This window comes from Vidua chalybeata, chromosome Z (genome assembly GCF_026979565.1).
Source record: "Vidua chalybeata isolate OUT-0048 chromosome Z, bVidCha1 merged haplotype, whole genome shotgun sequence".
NCBI classification, from domain to species: domain Eukaryota; kingdom Metazoa; phylum Chordata; class Aves; order Passeriformes; family Viduidae; genus Vidua; species Vidua chalybeata.
In genome coordinates this window covers 8,684,168-8,706,645 of record NC_071570.1, presented here as the reverse complement: position 1 = coordinate 8,706,645, position 22,478 = coordinate 8,684,168, and the positions used below count along the sequence as shown (strand labels likewise).

General features: G+C 37.0%; 1 protein-coding gene across 3 annotated transcripts in view; it reads right to left on the bottom strand.

Moving 5' to 3' along the window:
• The window catches only part of AUH (AU RNA binding methylglutaconyl-CoA hydratase), a 121,044-nt gene that overhangs the window by 5,875 nt on the left and 92,691 nt on the right, over positions 1-22,478 (bottom strand). The window lies entirely within an intron of this gene.

Sequence of the window (22,478 nt, the reverse complement as noted above, 5' to 3'; positions counted from 1 at the left end):
ACACTTCCAAAGAATTATACTTAAAAAGAAAATATACCTGAACAAAACCTTAGGGACAATATTTACATGTAAACTAAACTAAAAGCACTACTAGACAAGGCCTCCTATATAATTGATGCAACCTTAAAGTGTGAATACAAAAACTAGGGAAGAACAAGGACAGGTGCAGATCAGGAGAGAAAAGCATCTAACTTTATAACAGTTAGCATTTCTTAGCACATTAAAAACTTCTTTGACGAAGTTATGAGCATTTTTAGAAGGTCAATAAGCAGTAACTACATTAACCAGAAATGAAGATTGCTTAGCTGGACTAAATTAACTTTTGAGAACTAACAAACAATGAGAATGTGGGAATAATCATTATCAAAATGGAAGATGTAGATTCAAATCACTGAAGCACATGTTTATGAATTAAGACAGTGGAAATGGCCTTTATCCAGGAAAAAGGATTTTGAAAATCACAAAATCTACCATTTTGACATGGATCTGAAACAAATACTTAATTTATACAAAGTCTGTAAGCAAAAATTTCTTTCCAAATAGTTATTTCTGCAAGAGCATACTAATATATTTAAATGTAAATATATGTACATATGCAAGAAGAATATTTATATTTGTTCAAAGTGGGGTGGTATAACACTGTGCAAATGTGTGTTCAACTAGCAAAATATTTTAATTTCTACAACATAATGTGGACTAAACCACCAGTACTTTATTCAAATTATTCAGTTCTCTTACTGATCTTTCCTGAAAATACTTTCAATGTATTATGTGATAAATAAACTGACTGGAAACAAACCAAAAGTTTTTGTGATTTAATGATTTAGCTTTCAACTAGTACTTTTCTGAAAAACAAGCTTCAGTACTACTGTATTCTTTTGTGTAAAATCAGAATTGCCTTTGAACACCTTATAAAATACAAAATTGTAGATGGTTTGGAGGATTTCTTCTTTATTCCTTTCTAGAATAGTAGAAGATGATGGCCTATAACAAAAACCAAGTTACATTTTCCAGGCAAAAACTAGAGGAATGAAATAAGTTATTATAACAATTAAAATAAACTTTGCAGAACAAAAGCATTAGTAAATACAAATAATGTGATATTCTCTATGATCCTGCAGTGCCTGAGAGGATTTTAGCAAGTCAGTCCTAATGGACAAGGGCAACAGATATTCAATAAATTCTGCTAATTCTGCTAATTTCTAAAGCTAAGCCAGTGATAGTGCTGGGGTAAAATTTTGCTACCCACACAATTTAGAGACATTTTTAAGAAAGGGGCAACGGATGCACATACATGAAAGTAACCCCATACTGGATCCCAAAAAACACTGCAAACCCTGAAGCATAAGCCTTCCCTTCAGCCTTGGCTTGCCTCACTGGTGACATTCATGGAGAATGACTAAAGCTGTATCTATCAATTTTATACCAGACCAGCATGCCAGAAAAATGTGAGCTGTGTTTTCAAGAAACTCACTGTTTCTGATACTGAGCTGTTCCACCACCACCACCCCTACCAAACATTTATTGGGTTTTTCATTTAAATATTGAACGTCTTTTAATTTCTCATCCAAATAAGCTGTCACACTAATCAACATCTATTCTTATACACATTTTAAGCACATGTTGGAACATAGAAAATGTCTACCTTATTCTCCTTAAGAATATTTTAGTCACAAATTATTCTTTTCATGGCAGCCATGGAATCTAGAAATGCATCCAGTTTGGCTTTTGATTAAAGAAAACTATTTGTCCATCATAAGACCTGAAATCATATGATGCTGTGTTTACTGACTCTGCATCTTCTGCTTCTTTCTTGCACGTATTCCTAGTATTTTTCTTTCCTTAATTATCTGCCGCTTCCTTTACTGTTTTATCTCTTCTATTACTGCTTTACCAGGAAATGCTGAAAACAAAGTTTCATTGAGCAACAATATTTCATAACTTTGACCAAACAATGGATATGTTCAAGCATGAAATAGTGTTTATAGATTAAAAAAAAACTGTTCTTGCCAGTGTCTTACACAATAATGATTAAAGAGCAAAAAAAAAAAAAAAAAAAAAAAAAAAGAAAAAAAAAAAAAAGCAGACTATAGTTGTTTGGCTGCCTCCTACACTGAAAAGCCATTAAGCAGAGGAGCATACTCTTTGATTAATATTTACAGAACAGAAGCCAACAGTTCACTGCATTAATCATATATATTCAGTAGTAGGGGTAACAAACTTGCACACACAAAAGCTATAGGACCAAATTAATCAAATGCAAACAACACACTATAAAACATCCAACACACTGAAGTTGCATCCATTTATGAAGAAAAGATGGAGTATGCCACAGATAGACGTTCTGTTTTGGTAATACACAAAGAACACATAGTGTCTGCCAACTATAATCAGAGTTAAAGGAAGTAACACCCAGTCTTCAAAGATGTTACTTAATCAAGGCATTTCATCTAAATGTAGTGCAGAATTTGATGGGAGAATACTTGTTTCATCTTCACAAATTTAATGACATGTTATTTCAAGGACTAGTGATCTGGTATTACTCACTGTGCTGATAAAAGTATTTAACATACAGTTGCAATGTAAATGTATTCTTACCTGAAATGGTATAGAGTCAATGTTGTAATAGTTGCAAGTAGCATTTTTCGATACATTATTTCATATTTAAAATTTGTACTGTGAGAAGACGCAGTAAACAAAGACTGCTCATTTCTGGTACAAAAACTATTAAAGAGTATTTTTTAGAATTTAACAAATAGTTGATTTTGTATGAATATTTATTTACTATGTGTAATTTATCATTTACAAAATATGTACACAACTGGTTTGAATTAAGGGAATTACGTGATAAATGCCCAAGAGTATATCCAACAAGATGAAGCAACCAGCTTACTGGAAATAGATTCATCATTCTGGCAGAGAATATCTACAGTCAGTAGTTTCTCATAGCTGATGGCACTGTCAAAACATATTGGAAAAAATCATGTTCTAACAAAAAAAATTCCAAAATTTAATTCAGTAATAATCCTGTTTACTAAATCAAATAGAAACTAGTCTTCCTATCCTATCCTATCCTATCCTATCCTATCCTATCCTATCCTATCCTATCCTATCCTATCCTATCCTAACCTATCCTATCCTATCCATTGTTTGATTCACAACAGATGAATTTAACTGACAGATTTCTAGCTTTCTTCTTTTAAAGAGTACTGTGCACATCTTATATTTTATTAATAATCACAGGTAATACCAAAATCAGTCATCCACAAACCTTCTAATTAGAAGTAAAATGTATCCTTGTGATTTTTTTGTAGAAATCTCTAAGTAGATTTTTCAGTCTTCCACTGAAACTCATAAAAATATGGAATGCAGAAAACTACTGTTTATAATAGTGAATCGTTAACAATGTAAATCCATAAAAAACCTAATATGGATAAAATTATTATTTTAATATAACACTTTTCAGTCATGTTATGTCCTATTTTAAAAGCCTCTGTTACAAACATAGCTTCCACTTTTAAAGTACCTGCCATCTGTTGCTAAGTTAAGAAGTTTCTCAAAATACAAAACATGCTAAAGGTCTAAACACTGTACCTAGATAACATTTAACATCAATTTTCCAACAGACTACTTCCAAGATTAGGTCTCGATCCTGAGAAGTTGTATATGCTTTAGTTAATTTAAATCCAGGTATAAGTCTTTATGGGCTCAGGCATCTCCAGTTTTGTCTCAGAAGAAAACATGAAGAGCCCTTCTCCAGCACAAACCAGAGAACCAACTTACAACCAAAACTAGCTTAGACTGCGAAAGACATCCATAAAGATGCAAAAAGATGACAGGCTAAAAATGTGATGGAGAAGAAAAGAAACAAAACACTATTTCTGTAAGACAAAAAAAAGCACTGAAATGACAAAGAGCAGGTGGTAGGTAAGGCCACTCTTACATACGGCCATGTAAGTCATTGTTTGGAAAAAGACTGGAGAACTGAGGAAAGACTGAGACAGTGGCCTGAGGCTGACTCAGAGGTTGCACCAGGGTCTCCAATAACTAAGGAAAGAAGTTTTTTGAGCAAAATTTCATAGTAGGTTGCCCAAAGGGCTCACACAAGTCTGGCTTGTCAGTCAAGCCAAAGAAAGCTCCACATGCATGTCAGACACAATCTCCCTAGCTGAGGTCCAAGAGGCAGGACAACTTGCTGTCTATGCCAGCGTGGCTGTGGCAAACCCCATCTCCAAAACAGCCCATTTAATTTGCAAATCAGTCCTTAACTGTCACAATCCGTTCTATTCATCTGCATCTGTGGATTGGTTTATTTAAAAACCTATCTGAAAAATACCTGCACCAAACCGCCATGCGTGGGTGGCTTGAAGATAACAGCTTAAATCAGAAGAATGCAGTACTTGGCTTGAAAATGTATGAATGCTTAAGATGCATGAGAGGAAGTGTAAATATACTTTAAGAATTCACTAGCAGTTAAATAATTACAGCTTTTGTACTGAAAGATGACATGATCATGTAAATTAGAAAAACTAATTTATTTTCGAAATAAGTAATTGTCTTGTAGATTGAGAAAATAGAAGATGGTTTCCTAGCAGATGGCTGCATACGTGAAATGGATGGAACCAAAGAAATGCATCTGGAACCCAAACTTTATAAAAAGGACTCCAAAAGGGATTCTGCACCTGGCGTAAGGAGCTCACTCCACATTTCACTCACAAACATGGTACAAACAACTCCACTGTCAGACAAAACACTGTTTGAGAAGCACAGATCTGTGTTATTCCCCATGGACTGCCAGGACTTGTGGCTCCAAGCAAAGCTAATGCACACATTGACAACATTATTTGGTTTTAAACTGAAATTATTTGAGGGGAAAAAAAAAAAAAAAGAAATGCCAAAGACTGTTCATCTACTTATTTACTTTTACTTAAGTGTACACAAGTGCAACAAGCATGAGAACACAGTAAGACCATGTGCCTTCCTGTTACTCCATATAGGAGCTTGGTATTTTGTTTGATGATGCAATCAGTCACCTTAAACAAAATTCAGAAGTAGAAACACATTAAAACATAAGTCTTCATGCTGCAGATAGATATTAATGGCCCATAAGAAGGCATTTTCCAGTTTCAAAATTACACCCACAGATTTATGAAGTCATTACTCAGCTGTAACAACAGGTAGGAGGTTTAGACCAGTGCTGCACTGTATGATCATACTTCATAAATCATGTGGGATTTATGTGTAATATTAAGTAAGAACTTTTATTTAACTTGCATTTTAAACAAATAATTTTACTAGTCCATATTCTTATACTTTTCAATTGACTAGGATGGCTAAATTTCATTTAATATGAAAATCAAGACAAGAAAGAAACAGATGAGAAAAACTTTTATCACTACCTACAGCAAGTGAAAGAGAAAAATCAATTACCATGGTAGTATCCTATTTTGCTAAAATTTTTAATGAGATCACAGTCTGAAATTGGGTCAATTACTATAGTTTTCAGTGGATGGAACTGGAATGAATAAACAACAAGCAAAGCAAAAAACAGACTAATAAATCTGAAGCCTTCAACTGCTTAAAAGCAAGTGACTTGAACATTTTCCTCGCTTGAGTGCTCTTCTTACAGAAGTCTACCATTTTATTCTTCCACACAGCAAAGAAATCTCTTAAGCCACCCAACCAATTCCTATTCCTTAACTCTATTCTTTCTCCCATCCTGACTACTATTAAATTAATCTGCTTTCACCTCTTCCAGAGTAATGGGTTTTTAAGAATTGATGTCTGAAATTATTCACCCCTGAAATTCTGTGACTTGAGCAGCACTAAAGAAAGAATTGGTAGCTAATACGATGGAAGCTCAGGGAAAATGGCAAAGTCAATGAGAAAGCAGGAGGACACAATCTCACCTGGTTCAGCTACCAAATCCCAAGAAGGTAGAGCACTCTCTCTACTGATAAATATATGCAAAATTAACTTGAACATACAAAGTGCATCTTTCATCTTAAATATACTCCCAGCAGAGGAAGCATACACTACAGCAATAATGCAGCTAACCTAGCACTTAGGCTATAACCTAGTATCTACAACAATTTGGGGGTGGCTTTGAAAACAGAGATTCTACAAGAAAACTGGCCAAATCCTTCAATACTGGCATGCATTAATATAGCAATATGCAATGCAAAAAGGAAACTCTTCCATAAATTGGAATATGAGATACATTGGTATCAACATTTCAGTTTAAAGCCAGTTCCTGTGCAACACTCCAATAAGCACAAACTGGTATTGTAACACTTTATTTTCTGGGACTACTCAAACATTTTTCCTTAACTTCAGCTCTTCCATCACCTTCTTCATATTTTTTAATTCTTGAAAAAAACCCCAGAAATCAATATGTGAGAGGAAATCAACAAAGAGACTAAATAAGCAATTATTCCGAGTCGTCATCTGTCAAAGGGTTACAACACTACAGGAATGAAATACATTAAGAAAATACCTTCTATGTTCCTCTTGCCTGCTGCTGTGACATACCAATACAGGACAGAAGTCACTGTATTTATGGTTTTAGCATGCAATACAACATGTGCAATGGCAAGTCTTTCTCCCACTGATGAAGAAACTAGTGCTAATTATATTCTTCTGTCACCCAGTCAAGCACACGTGAGTTGGATTTAATGGACCTTTATGGTTTTAAGGATCAAAAATGAGACACTAATTTTGCTTTCCTTACATCCTACATCCAAATTCCAGGAAGAAAGACATTAGGGGCTATATAGGCATGAGGTAATGAAGAAATGAACCCATACCAATAGCAAGAGCTAGAATAGCTGACCTGCATCTGTGGGGCCCTGCACTGCACTTATTAAAAAACTTAAAAATATATTTTAATTAACATAAGTCATTAAGAATAGTTTGTATAAAAAACACAAAGGTTCAACAAGATAGGGAACATCACTCATTTTTGACTAGCTGGCTTCATCCTGCTCTTCAGGCAGGACTGTTCTGAAGTGAGCAGAGCCCACTGCTGAACACTTTGTGCTTCTACTTGTGGCCACAGCCCAGCTGCTGGCTCCTAGTTTCCTGATCTCTCAGGGCACTCCTACATGCAGATCCTTTGACCCTCCTCTGGCAGCAATCCATCTGCTTGACTAAAGATTCAGCGCTAGAGCTCTCCCAAATCCTCAGCAGGTTAGGACCATTTTACTGGAGTCTGGAGACATCAAAAGCTCTATTACTGCCTAAGTCCTTTAGAGAGCACATGGCATTTGAGCAAGAAACTAAAAAAAAAATCTTTAAATAAAGGACACTTTTCTCTTGAAATCTGAAGAGAATCATGGAATCTTTAAGGAAAGGAAAAAAGACAAGCCTTGTAAGAGTCCATTACCCTGCAAGGCCGGAAATTTGATGAGCAAGCTTGAACCCACATCACCTTCTTGGCCTCAGCCTCTTTTCTCTTTCTTTCTCAGATAAAATGGTATTTTTTAACAGACTTACTACTTTTGTTTCATTTTAAGCCTGTGATGTGTTTCACCCTAGTTACTGCCAGCCTTCTTCCCTATCCAGACTCAGTTGTAACATTTATTCTTCTTGGAAGTAGACCACTGAAACAGCTCAGAAATTGAAAGCATTTATCACACCTCCACTTTTAATCCTAGGCAAACAGGATTGTATCTTACATGCATATGTAATTGAAGGTCATCCAGAGAGCTGTAGAGGTTTTGTGGAGCTATCTGGTGAAATACCAAAAGTAATACAAGCATGTGTTAACATGCCTTTTTATGTTACAAAACATAAATATGATTTGAGACAGTCTACTTAGCTCTCTCAGTCTCTCTCATCTATTTCCTTGTCATACGTCTCTATTTCTTTGGGTGTTTTTAAGATTCTAAAACAACATTTCTGGTGAAACAAAAAACCAAAAAATTAATCTGAAACAAAACATTATAGTTTTACAACTGTTTTCGGTTGATAATTTAGTGCAGGCATTGATCTGAACCCTCCAAATGTTAATAGTCCCACCTACACCTGAAAAAACTTACTAAAGCGAATTTATCCCTCCCTTCTAGCCTGTTGCTTGTATTCAAGCTACGTACTATTCATACCAGTGAGAACTTGTGTGAAGAAAATCCTGGTTGCTTGTACAGACAAAAATAAAATATAATTAATAAAAATGAGACCATTAATGTGGCAGTGATCTTACATGGTACTCACACTGAATGTGTGGAGTATCCTTGAACAGAAGCAATTTTAATTGTTTTCCACAGATAATTCCCCAACCCTGGTAATAAGTACATCCTCTCCTTATTGGTTCATAACAGAACAGAAGGCTAGGTGCAGCTGTGAGCTCAGGCTGCTACGTTTGAATCCCACAGTCTCGCCCACCTTTGACTAAACACCATCATGATCCCCTACAATACTCTGGCTGAGGCCCTTAAATGTGAGAGCAATGGTGTTTTCTTGCAAACATGCTGAATGGGAAAGAAACAACTACTTCCCCCTCAAAAATTAAGAAACGTTTTCTGCAAATACAAACTACATACAGCTGATGCTCAAGGCACACAGAAAAGAAATCAGGGTATGGGGCAAAAGACATTTCTGAAGAAAAATCACTGGGAAATTGAGGGTAGGGAGTAAGCCTGAAATTACAGGGAGTTAGAATAGATGACTGTAATGGGAAGAAAAATTTTCAGTGACCCTGTACAGAGCTTCTAAATGTCTCCTTTTTGTGAAAGATCATCACTCTGTTTCCTAGAAACTAGGCAAATAAGGGCTTCCTTTAGCTTGGTTGTTTTCTAGAAATGTCTAGTAAAAAATTCTTAGGACCATCCGAATTCCCTCTGGCCAATAAATATGTCTCATCATTCTGCATAGTCAAGGAAGCCAAGAAGTTATGAGGACCACATAAGGCCCAAGACAAGAGGAGAATTTCACTCTATTCATAATGAACTAAGAAACTCTGTCAGGTATTCTTCATATTAGCATATTGAACAAAAGGTCAAAATTAAACTAACTTTCTTCATCCTTTTTAGTTTGGATAAATCAAGTTTCAATGTAGTTATTCATATTTCTTGACGATCAGATGCAAAATAATATCAAAATATGCACCAGTCTCAGCTTCTGAGAGACTGAATTCTTAAAACATTCATGTCTATGTCAAGTACATTGCACTCTGTTCCAGTTTTCTTTACAGTTTCACAAAACTGCCAGAGAAAGAATTAGCTTAGAATTATTCAAGAGAAAACTTAGATTAACTTAGCCATCTGATTAACACTGTCTTCCCAGATCTCAATTTCTTATTAAAATAGAAATAATATTAATATAGAGTTGTTAGCATAAAAGTTACAAGGGATTAACAGCTTTTGTTTTGATGATGAAAAATGGAGGTAAAGAATGAAGGACAGGAATCTACTATTTCTGGAATTCAGAGATTTGCAATAGTTGGCTCAAAGAAATCTCCAGAGCCAGAAAGGTTCTGTGAAATAATTAAGGAAACAGTACTCCATAAATCATTTTGTTCAACTTGTTTTGTGGTGAACTAACTTGTGCAGCTGTTCTTCTGAGGCAGACTACACAATTGCCATTTCATTTGTTGAATTTTCTGTATGCTGAAGAAAAATGCCAGACATAAGAGTGAATTCATTAGGAGTTTGGAAACTATTTTTCTTTCTCATATAATACAGTCATAAATGAATATGAAATGGAAATAATTAGATTCTGTACTCTTATTCAGTAATGACAGATCTCCAAATAAGTAAACCACTCAATTAAAACAGAGCTACACAATTCATACTAATATAAAAGATATATTTTTAATTTCCTTCAAATTTAACATTGACCATAAGTAGAACAAATGTAGTGCTTTGTCTTACATTGGCCTGACACATTGATGGGACTTACTTCACAGTCATCAATCCTATGGCAGGGGGTAGCCATCAATCCCATGGGGCCAAAACAAACTAGAAAGCTGTGCTCCCTTATCAGAGATGTCAGATGTTTCATTCTATCTTTACATTTCCTAGCTGAGAGATCAGGAGATTGCTTAGTTGTGTTTTCCAAGTACCCTTCAGTGTTCTATAATGCCATGATGGCAACCATAAAATATCATTCAAATATTTTTGAGCAATTGCATTTAATCTGTTACAGGATAAATGATGCATAACTGTATTTTGTATGAGTATCCTAAATTCAGTTACTGTACCTCTGAAACACACGTGTTTGATTATCTTTTAAGCTTAATCAGGTAGTTTTGTTTATTCATTTTAGTAGATACAAAAGATTATCACTTTTAATCTTCTGTTCCTGAAAAAAAAAGTACTTATAATGTAATAAAAACGAAAGTTTAGCCTAATATTTTCTATCTTCTATGCCTCAACAGAAAATGTCCACTTGTAATATTCACAAATGAGTAGTTGGGAGGGTTGCTATTTTTAGGTATTTATTGACACAAAAAAGTGCTAAAGCTTGTATGCACTAACAAAAGCTTTTTTCCCTCCCCATTTCCTCCCGCTGAGTAACAGCTCATACTCTTGCAGCTCCCTACATGCAAATACATGGATTTCTTTTGGCTAAATTTTTGAATTCAAACCAACTGCTCCAGAAATATAAAATAGGTTTAATATTTTCAGTTTGCTCTAACACATTAAATACATATCTGTGAACAAGGGAAGTGAGACACATCAGAATCTGTTTTGCAGCCTCTGTGATTATGACTAATCCAAGTCCGGTAATCACTGTGTAAAGGCTAAATTGGCTTTTCTAAAAGCAGAGGGGTGGAACCCAATATGATATATTACAGCAGATGTGGAAGTTTTAAGTTTACAAATCTGATTACACATGTTAAAATTTACAAACTGCCCAGAAGAATACCTCAGTGCATCACAAATTGACTAAAGTGAGTTTATTTAGAAAAAGTGAAGATTAGTGTTTTTGTTGCCCACTTAAAATTTTGTCTAAAAAGTCAGGACAATTAGGGGATGAAGGAAGCTGTTTGCTGGATTTTCACCTTGTTAACAAGACAAAGCTGTTTATACTTCTTCACTCCACAGAAGTTTTGGAAAAAGCAAACTTCATATCATCACCACAACACAATTTCCTCATAGATACTACTGAAATCTATTTCCATAACATTTCTGTAGGATGAAGTATTATCACCTTCATGTAATTTTTACATAGAGAAATGAATAATTGTTTTCCCAGACCTAGGCTAAAAAATGTAAAGGAAAGAGGGAATTATGTTAATTTTATATAAGCAGGAAATAAAATATACAAAATATTGAGTATTAGATGATCAAAGGAGAAACATCTGCTTTATGAAGGAGGGAGTCAGTGAAAAAATGTATAATGTTTGGTAATGCTTATGCACAAAGGAGATAATTTCCGTCAAAAGGCATTATAGTGACAGCTGAACTTTTTACAGTTTCTCCAACTATCATTAGAAAATGTGAATTTACCAGTGAGTGGAGTATTCAGACATATTTTTCTTTGAGCAGAACACAGGTGGGTCTTCTGTAAAAGTAGCTCTGCTTCCTATCAGTTAATATGTGTAACTCATTTAAGTTCACCAGACTCCTCACTCTGAGGAAGCTTAGCCAAGATGATTGTCTGGTCCCACACTGAAGCATCGGCAAGATTATAGCTCTGCAGTGGACTGACCAAGATAAATATGTTAGGTTTAAGAAGAAAGAAGTACTAGGCTACCTGGACAGGTGACTGCTGTACACCAAGCTCTGGCCAAAGTAAATACCCAAGGCCATTAGCCAAAGGAGAAAGCTGGTCAAGAAGCCTGGCAGCTCTTCAAGCTTCTCCTAGTGGAGGGCCCAGGATCAATGGCATTACATTACATTAGCAACTCCAAGGCCCCATTTAAAATAATTCTCAGGCTTTAGATGTGGCAAGGAAAATCTATATATGAAGTAGAAAGGTTGCATAAACATCTAGCCAAAAGTCTAGAAACCCACAGACTTCATACAATTAATTTCTTACCTTTTTATTTCATTTGCTTCTTACTAATTCCTGCCTTAGCTTAATGTGTCAAAAAATTTCCTACTTCCTTCTGCCATACCAGCTATCATTCTTAGACTCTTCATTTGTCTTTATCATTCACCACAAAAAAAAAATGTATTCAGTGCATTATACACAGCTTTGTTTCCCTCCTGGAATTACTGTCCATTTTGTCTCACCATTCTGATTTAATGATGAGATTAAGTTTCCCTTGTAAATTTAGCAGGTTAAAGTTGAGTTCTGCCGATTTGTAAGAAATGGGCTGAGGCAGCATTTCACACCCTACTGCTCAAACTCTGGAAGTGAATATGAAACCTGTATATGGGGATCAGGTAACAGTAAGACAGTCTGCGAAAGAGTAGATGTTAATTATCTCTGGCAGGAGGAGAAATAGCTAAATGCTACTTGGTTCAATTTTCTAGTACCCCCCGCAGGTTAATACAAAGGAGCAGCATTTGGCTTCAAAGTGAATGGCATATATATCCTGCCTAATTAAAATGAAAATAAGACCAAAAGCCTTTTATGTTGTTATTAATATTTAATAAAATATTTCTAGGCTTCTGTGTGAAGAGAATACCAAAGGGAGTTCTGACTGTATTTCACCCATCTCCTCAATTTCAGGAAATGATAGTATCTTTTGCACAATAGCATAGTACCTACTATTATTGTTGGGATTATACTTAATAGTCTTCCTTGTTTTCAGTTTCTTTGTATACATATCAAGTTATCCAGACTACTCACACTCCTCTGGTCAAAGAGATAACATTGATAGTTCATTTAATTTAGCTACTTCAAGTGTAAACTAATCTTTTTAAGATAAATTCAGGATTCAAAAATAAATATGGAATTCTGTGAGCTCTCTGAACTAAGGTGCTGTATTTTTCATTTCTTATTGCATTGTCTAACAATCTTGCACTTTCTACTATTGCACAATCAATTTTCATTACACACTCAGATTAATTTCCTTTGTATGAAACAATAGTGGAAGCAGATTATTACAGATCTCATTTTTTGTAAGTGCTAAAAAAGTTAAAACCCATTTAAAAGTTAACACTTAATATAAAGAATCTTAGCGATATGATGCATTTATAAGTCTATTTCAGGCAGTGCTGGTAGCATTGCCTTTATTATTATAATATAAAATTTTCAAATACAAAATGTTCTTTTTATTTGAGCATAATCTCTCAAGTTTTTTAAAAGCTCTTCCCGTTATTAGTATTATAAAGAATCCAGCAATTAGTTCATATTGCTAGACTGGTCATAGATTCTCCTAATTCAGCCAAGAAAGTTCAGCCGGCACCTAAGGATGAAACTCATAGGAAAATGTGACTTGCTCAAAAAAGAAAGGAAATAAAGAAAAGGAAAGGGATGGAAAGGAAAAAGGCGGGGGAAGGGAGGGGAGGGAAAAGAAAGCCTTGTTTTGAGTCACTGTAACATTTTTACATTGGAATACAGATGTAAATTTGGCTTGACTTTGGTAGCAGTGTCATTTGCAAGCAGAACAATATATTTGGGGATCTTTCAGTCTTCAAAAATGTCTCATTATGAACTGCACCAGTATATATGTCCATGAAATGAAAGAATATACAGAATAAAGAATAAAGAGCCGGCTTAAAACTTTACAAGCTATATTGAACAGTTTTGTGCAAAATTGCATCTAAGTAGCTAATTTTTGGGTGCTTCAATTTTCAGTCTTTGCCAAAATGCATTTTACATATGTCTGTATAATCTTCAAGGCGTTGTACCTGTTTCAGTTTTTTCAGAAACTGTACAAGGAACCATGTCACCCTGTTCTTTTGAAAGTTTTAAAGTTATTTTAAGTTTTCTATGCCTTCTGATGTTCACATATTTCTACTGAAGTTTCTCACGCACTGTCATGTAAATAATGATTATTTTGCATTCTTCTTTGTGAGAGGAGAGAATTGATAGACCGTTGGTTTGACCAGTGTAGTTGGAGAGGTGGCAATTTCATCCTCCAATCCACTGTCACTTTTAGAATTCTATATATTGCAAGGTCAGAAATAAAGTTCCCGCCTTTTGCTTCCTTTTGCTCTTTTGATCTTTGTGTGCGTGCGTGAGTTATTTAGTGTCGTAGTGCAGCAGAACCATATAAAGTAGACTTTTTGAGGAACCATATAAGGCATATTATCTTCACCTGCAAGGTCCTGGATTTCTCTGCTGCTAAAAGGGAACAGTAAAATTTTCCTACAGCAACACTGAATGCCATGTAGAGCCCAGTACATATTGAAGTTGGGACTGCTGATGACAGAAGAGTAATATAACCTGCAGGACGACTGCATGGGAGTATTCAAAAATATCAGACCGATTTATATTGAACTAAGGAAATTCCAAGTTAATTAAATAAAGCAAGCTAAGTCCATTCTAACTGAGAATCAACCATACAGCTTAAGTAATACTTAAAACAAATAAATTTTGAAGTGACTCCCCTCTTCCAGCATACATAAGCCTTCAAAAAACACTAGCTCCATTCCCAGCTTCATAAGGGATTGCATTTTAGCAGGCACAATCATCTCTGGCACATTCCCATCCAAATGTTTTTTATGTACCATCTGTCCATCTGGACACTCTGTGCCCTGCTCTTTTCCCATCTCCTTGCTGAGTTATCAGGCCCAGTCCCCTCCTCAGTGTTGCAGCTGTTTAACTCCCTCAGCTTTTCTCTCCCTCAGCTACGAGTTCCTTAAAACCTTGTCCTTTAAGTTCCAGGATCACCTACCAATTTTCTCCTCCTAAAAAAGCTAATGTAACTCCTCCCAAAACCCCATTTCTTCTCCAATATGGCTTCCTGTAGAAGTACAGTTTCCTGCTAAAAAGCTCCGTCTTCCTTCCATACAGTCCCTACGAGCTGTGAATATCCACTGGGGTGCTGTGCATACATCCATACACTGTAATATGGTGGGCATTGCAAAAGGGTAACGAAGAGCACAGGCAAAAGCCTAAGATTTCTGCCCTGGCACCTGACTTCAGCCTCTCAATGCAAGGAAAATAATGCTTAGGCCTGGACAGAAACAAACAAATGTCATTGGGAAGCAGCAGACAAATAAATAGTATGTGAAGACTCAATTTTTTTGCTTCAGTCTTCACTGGCAGCCTCTCTTCCCATACCTCTAAAGTGGACAAGACAGCACAAGACAAGGACTTTGGGGACCAAAGTTCCTCCACTGCAAGAGATCAGGTTCATGACCACCTGAGGAACCTGAGCCTATATATAAGTCTGTGGGACCTTACGAAATGCTTTACAGAGTCCTGAGGCAATTGGCTGATGAGACCCTGAGATGAGATCAGTTGGTCAGAGCCTGGTGCAAGTAACACCAAGATTGTGGGTTCAAATCTCATATGGGCCATTCACTTAAAAGTTGGTCTTGATGATCCTAGTGGTCCCTTTCAACTCAGAATATTCTGTAATTCTCTAATTCTGTAGCTGCCAAACCACTCTCCATGGTATTTGAAAAGTCATGTCATTCAGGTGAAGTGCCAGGTGGGTGGGAAAAGGGGAAACAATGTATCTATTGGGGAAAAAGCCACCCAACAACCTCACCTCTACTCCTGGGAGGGTCATGGAATGGATCCTTCTAAAAGCTCTGAATCACATGTGGGACAGGAAGGTGATTCAAGACAGCCAGTACCACTTCATCAATGGTAAGTCCTGCCTGACAAACCCAATGGCCTTGAATGATGGAATTACTCTGTCAGTGGACAAAGAAAGCTATAGTTTATCTGGACTTATGTAAAGAATTTGACACACTCCCCTTATACATCCTTCTCCCTAAACTGAAGAGATGGATTTGATGGGTGGACTGTTTGGTGGACAAGGAATTGGTTGGACAGTGATATCCTGAGGACACTGGCTAACAGTTCAATGTCCAGATGGACATCAGTGACAAGTGATGTTCCTCAGGGGGTCTGTACTGGGACCAGTGCTGTTTATTATCTTCAGCAATGACACAGACATCAGGATCGAGAGCACCCTCAGCAAATATGCAGATGACACCAAGCTGAGTGGTGCTGTTGACACACCTGAAGGGCCCCCCGCTCTGGCTTGGCAGCGGCGCTCCCCCCTTGGCGGCGGTGCGCGGCCCCAGGCCGGCGGCGGCGGCTCCCGGAGCTGTTCCTGGAGCTCCGCGATGAACCTCCATCCACGCGATCAGCTGAGCGCTGGCCTCGGCCCCCTGTTCGGGCGCCAATTGCGGCATGGGTTTTCGCTCTCCCCAGCTGCACACGGCTCTTGGGAGCCCGGCTGTGGCGTAGCTTCCACGTGCTGCCGGGGTTTGCTGCCGCGGGTTCCCGGACACGGCTCTGTGTCTCGGGTGCGTGGGCTGGCCAGCCTCTGTTACCGTGCGCTAGGGACCCGGCAAAGAGGTAAGGAATTTGTCCATTTACTCCGTGCTTGGCAGGAACGGTTTATTGAACACGTGGTGTGGTTCAATGGAAAGACGCAACCACCCCTGGCACTCGCATGGGAGAAAATGGCGCCTGGGTGCCGGCGGGATAGGGTTTTATGGAGGGGCGGGGCGAGAGGATCCACGGCCTCCTGTCCAATAGGGGCGGCTGCCGTGGCGGTGACGCCAGCAACAGCGACCAACCAGAGAACCCCACAGGGGCGGGCACCGAGCCTCGGGCTGAGCGGGATCATGTGGCTTGGGGTGGCTGGCACGGGGTTTCCCGGGGCCGGACGGCAGGGTGGTTACAGGAGCGGCAGAGGGGTAAGATCCGGCAGCAGGCAGCATGGGGCCAGGAACCGTGGCGGGGGAACAACACGGGGGGTCCGCAGGATTACAGAACTTGACTTATTTTAACATAAATTAAAAACCCTAATCTAAACCCAAACTCCAGGATGCAACAGGTGCCATCCAGAGGGACCTGGACAAGCTCAAGAACTGGACTCATGAGAATCTTATGTAGTCTAACAAGACCAAGTGCAAGGTGCTGTAACTAGGCTATGGAGACCCCTGGTCAGGCTGGGGGATGAACAGATGGAGAGCAGCCCTGGGGAGAAGGATTTGGGGGTGCTTGTGGGTGAGAGGCTGGACATGACCCAGCCATGGGCACTCCCAGCCCAGAAAGCCAAACGTGTCCTGGGCTGCAGCCAAAGCAGCGTGGGCAGCAGGGGAGGGAGGGGATTCTGCCCCTCTGCTCTGCTCTGCTCTGGTGAGAGCCCACCTGGAACCCTGCATCCAGCTCTGGGCTCCCAGCACAGGGGGGATATAGACATGTTGAAGTGAGTCCAGAGGAGGTACACTGGAATGACTCAAGGGTTGGAGTACCACTCTTATATGAAAAGGCTGAGAGAATTGGGGTTGGAAGGCTCCAGGGTGATTTTATTGTGGCCTTTAAATACTTCAAGGGGGCTTATAAGAAGGAGAGATTTAGTAGCGCCTGTTGCAGTAGAACAAGAGTTAATGGCTTTAAACAAAAAGAAAGTAGCTTTATACCAGATATAAGGAAGAATTTTTTTTTTTTTTTACAGTGAGGGTGGTGAGGTACTGGAACAGGTTGTCCAGGGAAGTTATCAATACATTACCACTATAAGTGTCCAAAGCCAGGCTGGACGAATCTTTGAGCTCCCTGTTTTAGTGGGAGGTGTCCTTGCAAGCTTTCCAAGGAACCTCATGTCCTCCTCTGAATATCTCAAAGCATTCAGAGAGAGGTAACATCCACTCAAACTATTCTTTGTGTTTTTATTTCTATACAGAGTAGCTCTTTATCACATATGCAGTGTTGTTTCTTGCAATAATCTGACTTCTTTAGAGAAGAAATGGAACCACACAGCAATCTCTCTTCATCACACACAGCACTGCAATCAGAATCAGTGTCACAGACATTACTCTGTCAAACAATTCAACTCATATATATATTTATTTCATCACACCATTTTAATAATTTCAGATAGAAAAAGTTAAAACCAAGTAAATAATAACTATCTTTAATTTATTAAATCTAAATAGGAGATTAGCCAACTTGTAATGTACTTTTTCAAAATCATTTTTGAAACACTAGTGCCATTGAAACATTAGGAAATCTTTTTTGCTTTCTAACTGCATGTGTCTGTCTTTCCAAATCTAGAAAATCACAGCTGCAACAAATATATAATATATATACATTATGCATATTCACATATTTGAGTCACTTTGAGATAGCATTACCGATTACGTTTGTACAGAGCTCCTTCTGGCTTTCTGAAACTCTTTGTGCCAAGAGGAAATTTTAATTTTTATTGAAATTCATAAACAAACAATGGCTTATGTTTAAAGCAAATTAGTGAACACTACACAGAGAAATGTAACATCATGTTTGCACTTGTTAAGAGCTATTGCCCTTTGCATTTGCAAAGTACATCAGTGTTTGACATGAGATGTTGGAGATTGTAGATCTACAGCTCCAGGAAATCAGTTGGTACCTTATATTCAAAACAATCACTTGCCTTAGCAATTTGTTGCATTGAAGCTTTGCAACTTTTCACCCTTAAGAGCACCACAGTAAAACTAACTGCTTCAAAATATGTACTTTTTAGACCACAAAAGGTCTCAAATGCAAAATGTGGAAATTCCAACTGGAAAACTAAAAATATGGCAAGAAATCCTGAATATAATGAGCAATTCCTTTTCCCTCCTGAGCAGTGCCTCAGACAGTTTCCCCAAAAACTTTAATTAAGAAAGGTTCACTGTTCACCACATAGAGATTTGTATCTATCAAAGTGTTTCACTTTCATTTCTGAAGCTGAGATATAGCAATATTCACTAAAGTTTTGCTCTCTCAGTCAAGACAAAAATAACACATGCTAACGTCATACTTAAATATATCATGACCCTAGCACAATCTTGACATATGTTTATGTAAAAAATCCGTGTACCTACTGGTATGATAACCTTTCATGCTTGCATTCTCTATGTGTCACAGAATTTGTCAGCACTGGGGGCTTTCCAGTTATTTTCTTATTAAAATGAATGGAAACGGAAACTTAAAAGGGCAAGCTCGACATAACTGTGGGCATAGTGATGCATATGTTAACAGAAGATACTAAATATCTTCCAGAACATGCTATACAAAGTGCATTTTCCTATTCAGTACAATCTGCAGCAACACAGTTTGATGATAAAATGTCATCCATCTGCATGCTTCTCTAAATGCTCCAATACCCTCCTGCATGTCAAACACCTTCTCTTCAAACTTTTAGCTTCTGTTGACACTTCATTAGGGAACATTTTGAAAATCCCCTTGATTTTAAATATATGCATTTTGAAACAGAGTCTCTGGAAGGCTTTTAGCAATTCTTTCTTAGTTTTGGATATGAAGTTTATCTTCCCTCTTTTAACTCAATCTTTCTGTACACTCAAATAATACAAAAGCCCTCAAATGGCAATTCAATGAGCACTCTAGAATGCTCCTAGTCTCCTAGCTATTCATATATTGATGACAGGGCTGAACTAAGGACTTTAAGGCCTCTAAAATCCATTCCTCTGCAAAGTCTTGGCATACAATTTTTAGGCTGAGACATCAAATTCATTCAAACTCCCTGCTGCAGAGCTAAGAAATCTTACAGACTCTACTATGAATTTAAAAAGCATGTAGATTTCAGAAGGAAATTATCTTAGTCAAGCAAGTAGGACACCTAAACATATAATGGTGGGTATTAGCTCTGACCAGAAATAAAGCAAAAGAAAAAAATTTAAAAATAACCAGCATCTACTGGTCTGCTACGTTTCAATCCAATTCTGATTAGGATTTAATTATTTTTACTCGCATCAGCCTTGCATGTCATTACTCATCTTAGAGCTCAGTGAAGTTGTACAGGAGTGCTCCTCTAGCAGCACAGTGTAGATCAGGATGCTCATGCTACACAACAGAGACCCTGTTTGCCCTGATGTTCAGGCTAAGAATTGTTAGAATCCAGAACTCAGAGTTGTGCTAAGAAGTCTAAAATTTTGATGCATCTGGTCCAGCACTAGTTTTCAATTCTCTGATAAATTTGCTGCAGTTTTTTCCAATGCCACAGACAATTTCTGAAATTCTAATTTTAATTCTGACACATCATTACTTTCCCCACAATCATTTAAGATTTTTAACAGATACACTGCACATATTCTACTGCCTACATAACGGTAGTCCCTATAGAAAATCAACAACTGAAAGGGTATTTTAGATAGCTGGATATTATTTGTATTTTCTATCTGTCCAAGATTTTTCTTCTGATCCTTACTATCTTAGCTGTACTGTATTTTATATGTCTGAATATGACTTCTAAAACTATTCCTATAATTCACAGATGAAACTGAAGTGAAAAAGGATACACTTTTCAAAAGTGACAGGACTAAAAAGTATACAAACATCAATTGGAATTCCATGGTGGCAGATGTCAGTATTTTATCATTAATTTACCTCCTAATTCAGAAGTCCCTGACCAGCTGACTGAACAGTAATATTTTTGTCATCAGTTTCTTTCTTATTTAATATCTAAATTAACTTTCCAAAAGAGATTTTTGTAGTACTTAAAAAAAACCTCAAAACCTAATAGAAGAGTAACTAAATATTAGGTTCAACTAGAAGCTGAAAAATGAAACAACATACTGAAATTCTTCCTTTGCTCTTGTTACATGTCAAATGCAATTTTCTGCAATGGTTACACTGTGACTGTATTTTGTTCCTTTATCACTGAAAGATCATCAGGAAGCGATTTCGATAATTAGACTAAAATACCTGTGCTTTAAGTATATTACAGAAAGAACAAGTAATTTAAAAGCTTCAAAATATATCTGCTTCTTTATTAAAAAAAAACCAAAAAACATTGTATTTTTCAATTTCGGCTGATTATGAGGGTAAGGTTAACCATTAAAACATTAATTACTTCAACTGTGAATACAGTACAAAAGTTGTTTCGCTTATTCCTACAGATTTCCCAACATGTAGCACCATTCAACAAGTTACTAAAACCATCATATTCTGAACCACAAGTGAGTCATCTCACACATTCCATTCCTGAGGATCAAAGCTGAAATTTTACTTTGTTCAACATGAAGTCACCAGAGTTTAAAACTCATTTTAATTCACCACATAAAGCTTGAAGCTGTCACTGAACATCCTACATGTCTGTAAACTATTAAATCAAACAATTCGAAAAATATGATCTGTGCCTTCTAAACTGCTTTACACCAACAGTGCAATTTGCCTTTTCAGACAAGTCATCATCTCATAAGACAATATTAGGAAATGTGTTCTTTTTAGGAGGGGCATGATTAAACAGCTTTGGATGCAGTTAAACTAATTTAAAAACCACTGGAGTTGCCCAGTTTAAGACATTGACAAAAAAAAAATCTCTGTACTTCTTCATACATCATACAAAATGTAAATACACAATTATTGTACATGATAAGTGCTGCAAGCACAATAACATTACAAGAAAATTGTGATGAGACCATTAAACTGGTTAGTGAGCCCTGAACTGTGTTAAACACATATCCATTACATCTACAGATAGCAGTAATTAAGCTTTCTGCATTTTATTGCCGTAAGATAACTCTTCATGAACAGTACATTTTATAAATTTCTTTCAGTGAAATAAAATTAAACACACATTTGCTAATAAAGCCATTATAAGGATATAAACAGCTATCTTTTGAATTCTCTGAATTGCTGTTAAAAATAAATTTACTCACCACAGACTGATTGACTGATTCTTAAAAAAAAAAAAAAAACTATAAAACAGGTATTCAGAGCTACCTATTTTTTTAAGAAATGTCTCAAATACTGAAAAAAGAAAAGAGATGGAAAACTGCTTAAATACGCACTTGAAACACCTGAATGCCACTCCTAATGTTTGAACAAGAAAACTTACCTTACAATTGCCTTTGTCCATTTTATGAGCAGACTAAACAGAAACAACCAGTCTAAAAATCAGAAAAAGGTTAATCTGATTTTACTATTCTATATAAATTGATAATTATTAAATGGTTTTGGACTGCACCCTAGCTCTCATATTTCAGAACATACTTCTAGCATCACATTCCCATATAAGTTAGCAGGAGCTGCAATTCAATTATGGAACACAGTCAATTGCTCATGAGAAGAGACTTCAGGTTATTGAACTATTTGTTCAAAGGTAAGTATTTCTCCAATTAAATGCAATGAAATTTCAGCAGCAGTCATCAAGCAGAAAAATTTGGCATGCAAAAAGCCTCATGAAAAATTCCCTCTGCAAATATAAATGCAGCAAATACAACATCTCAAAGGAAAATGAGGAAAAACCCCAGAATGTCAGAAAGTGTATGTAAAGTGGAAGTGGGAACAGTCCACTTAAGAACAATACAGAAACATAACCACATGAGCGCAAGTGGAAGTAAGAGCCGAAGTTAGAGGGAAACAAGATCTTCTCTAAGCATGTTAACACCTTAAAAATTTGAACAAAGTAAATACATGGTCTCTGGTGAATAAGGCATGAGATCAAGCAAAAAATGACAGGGAAAAAG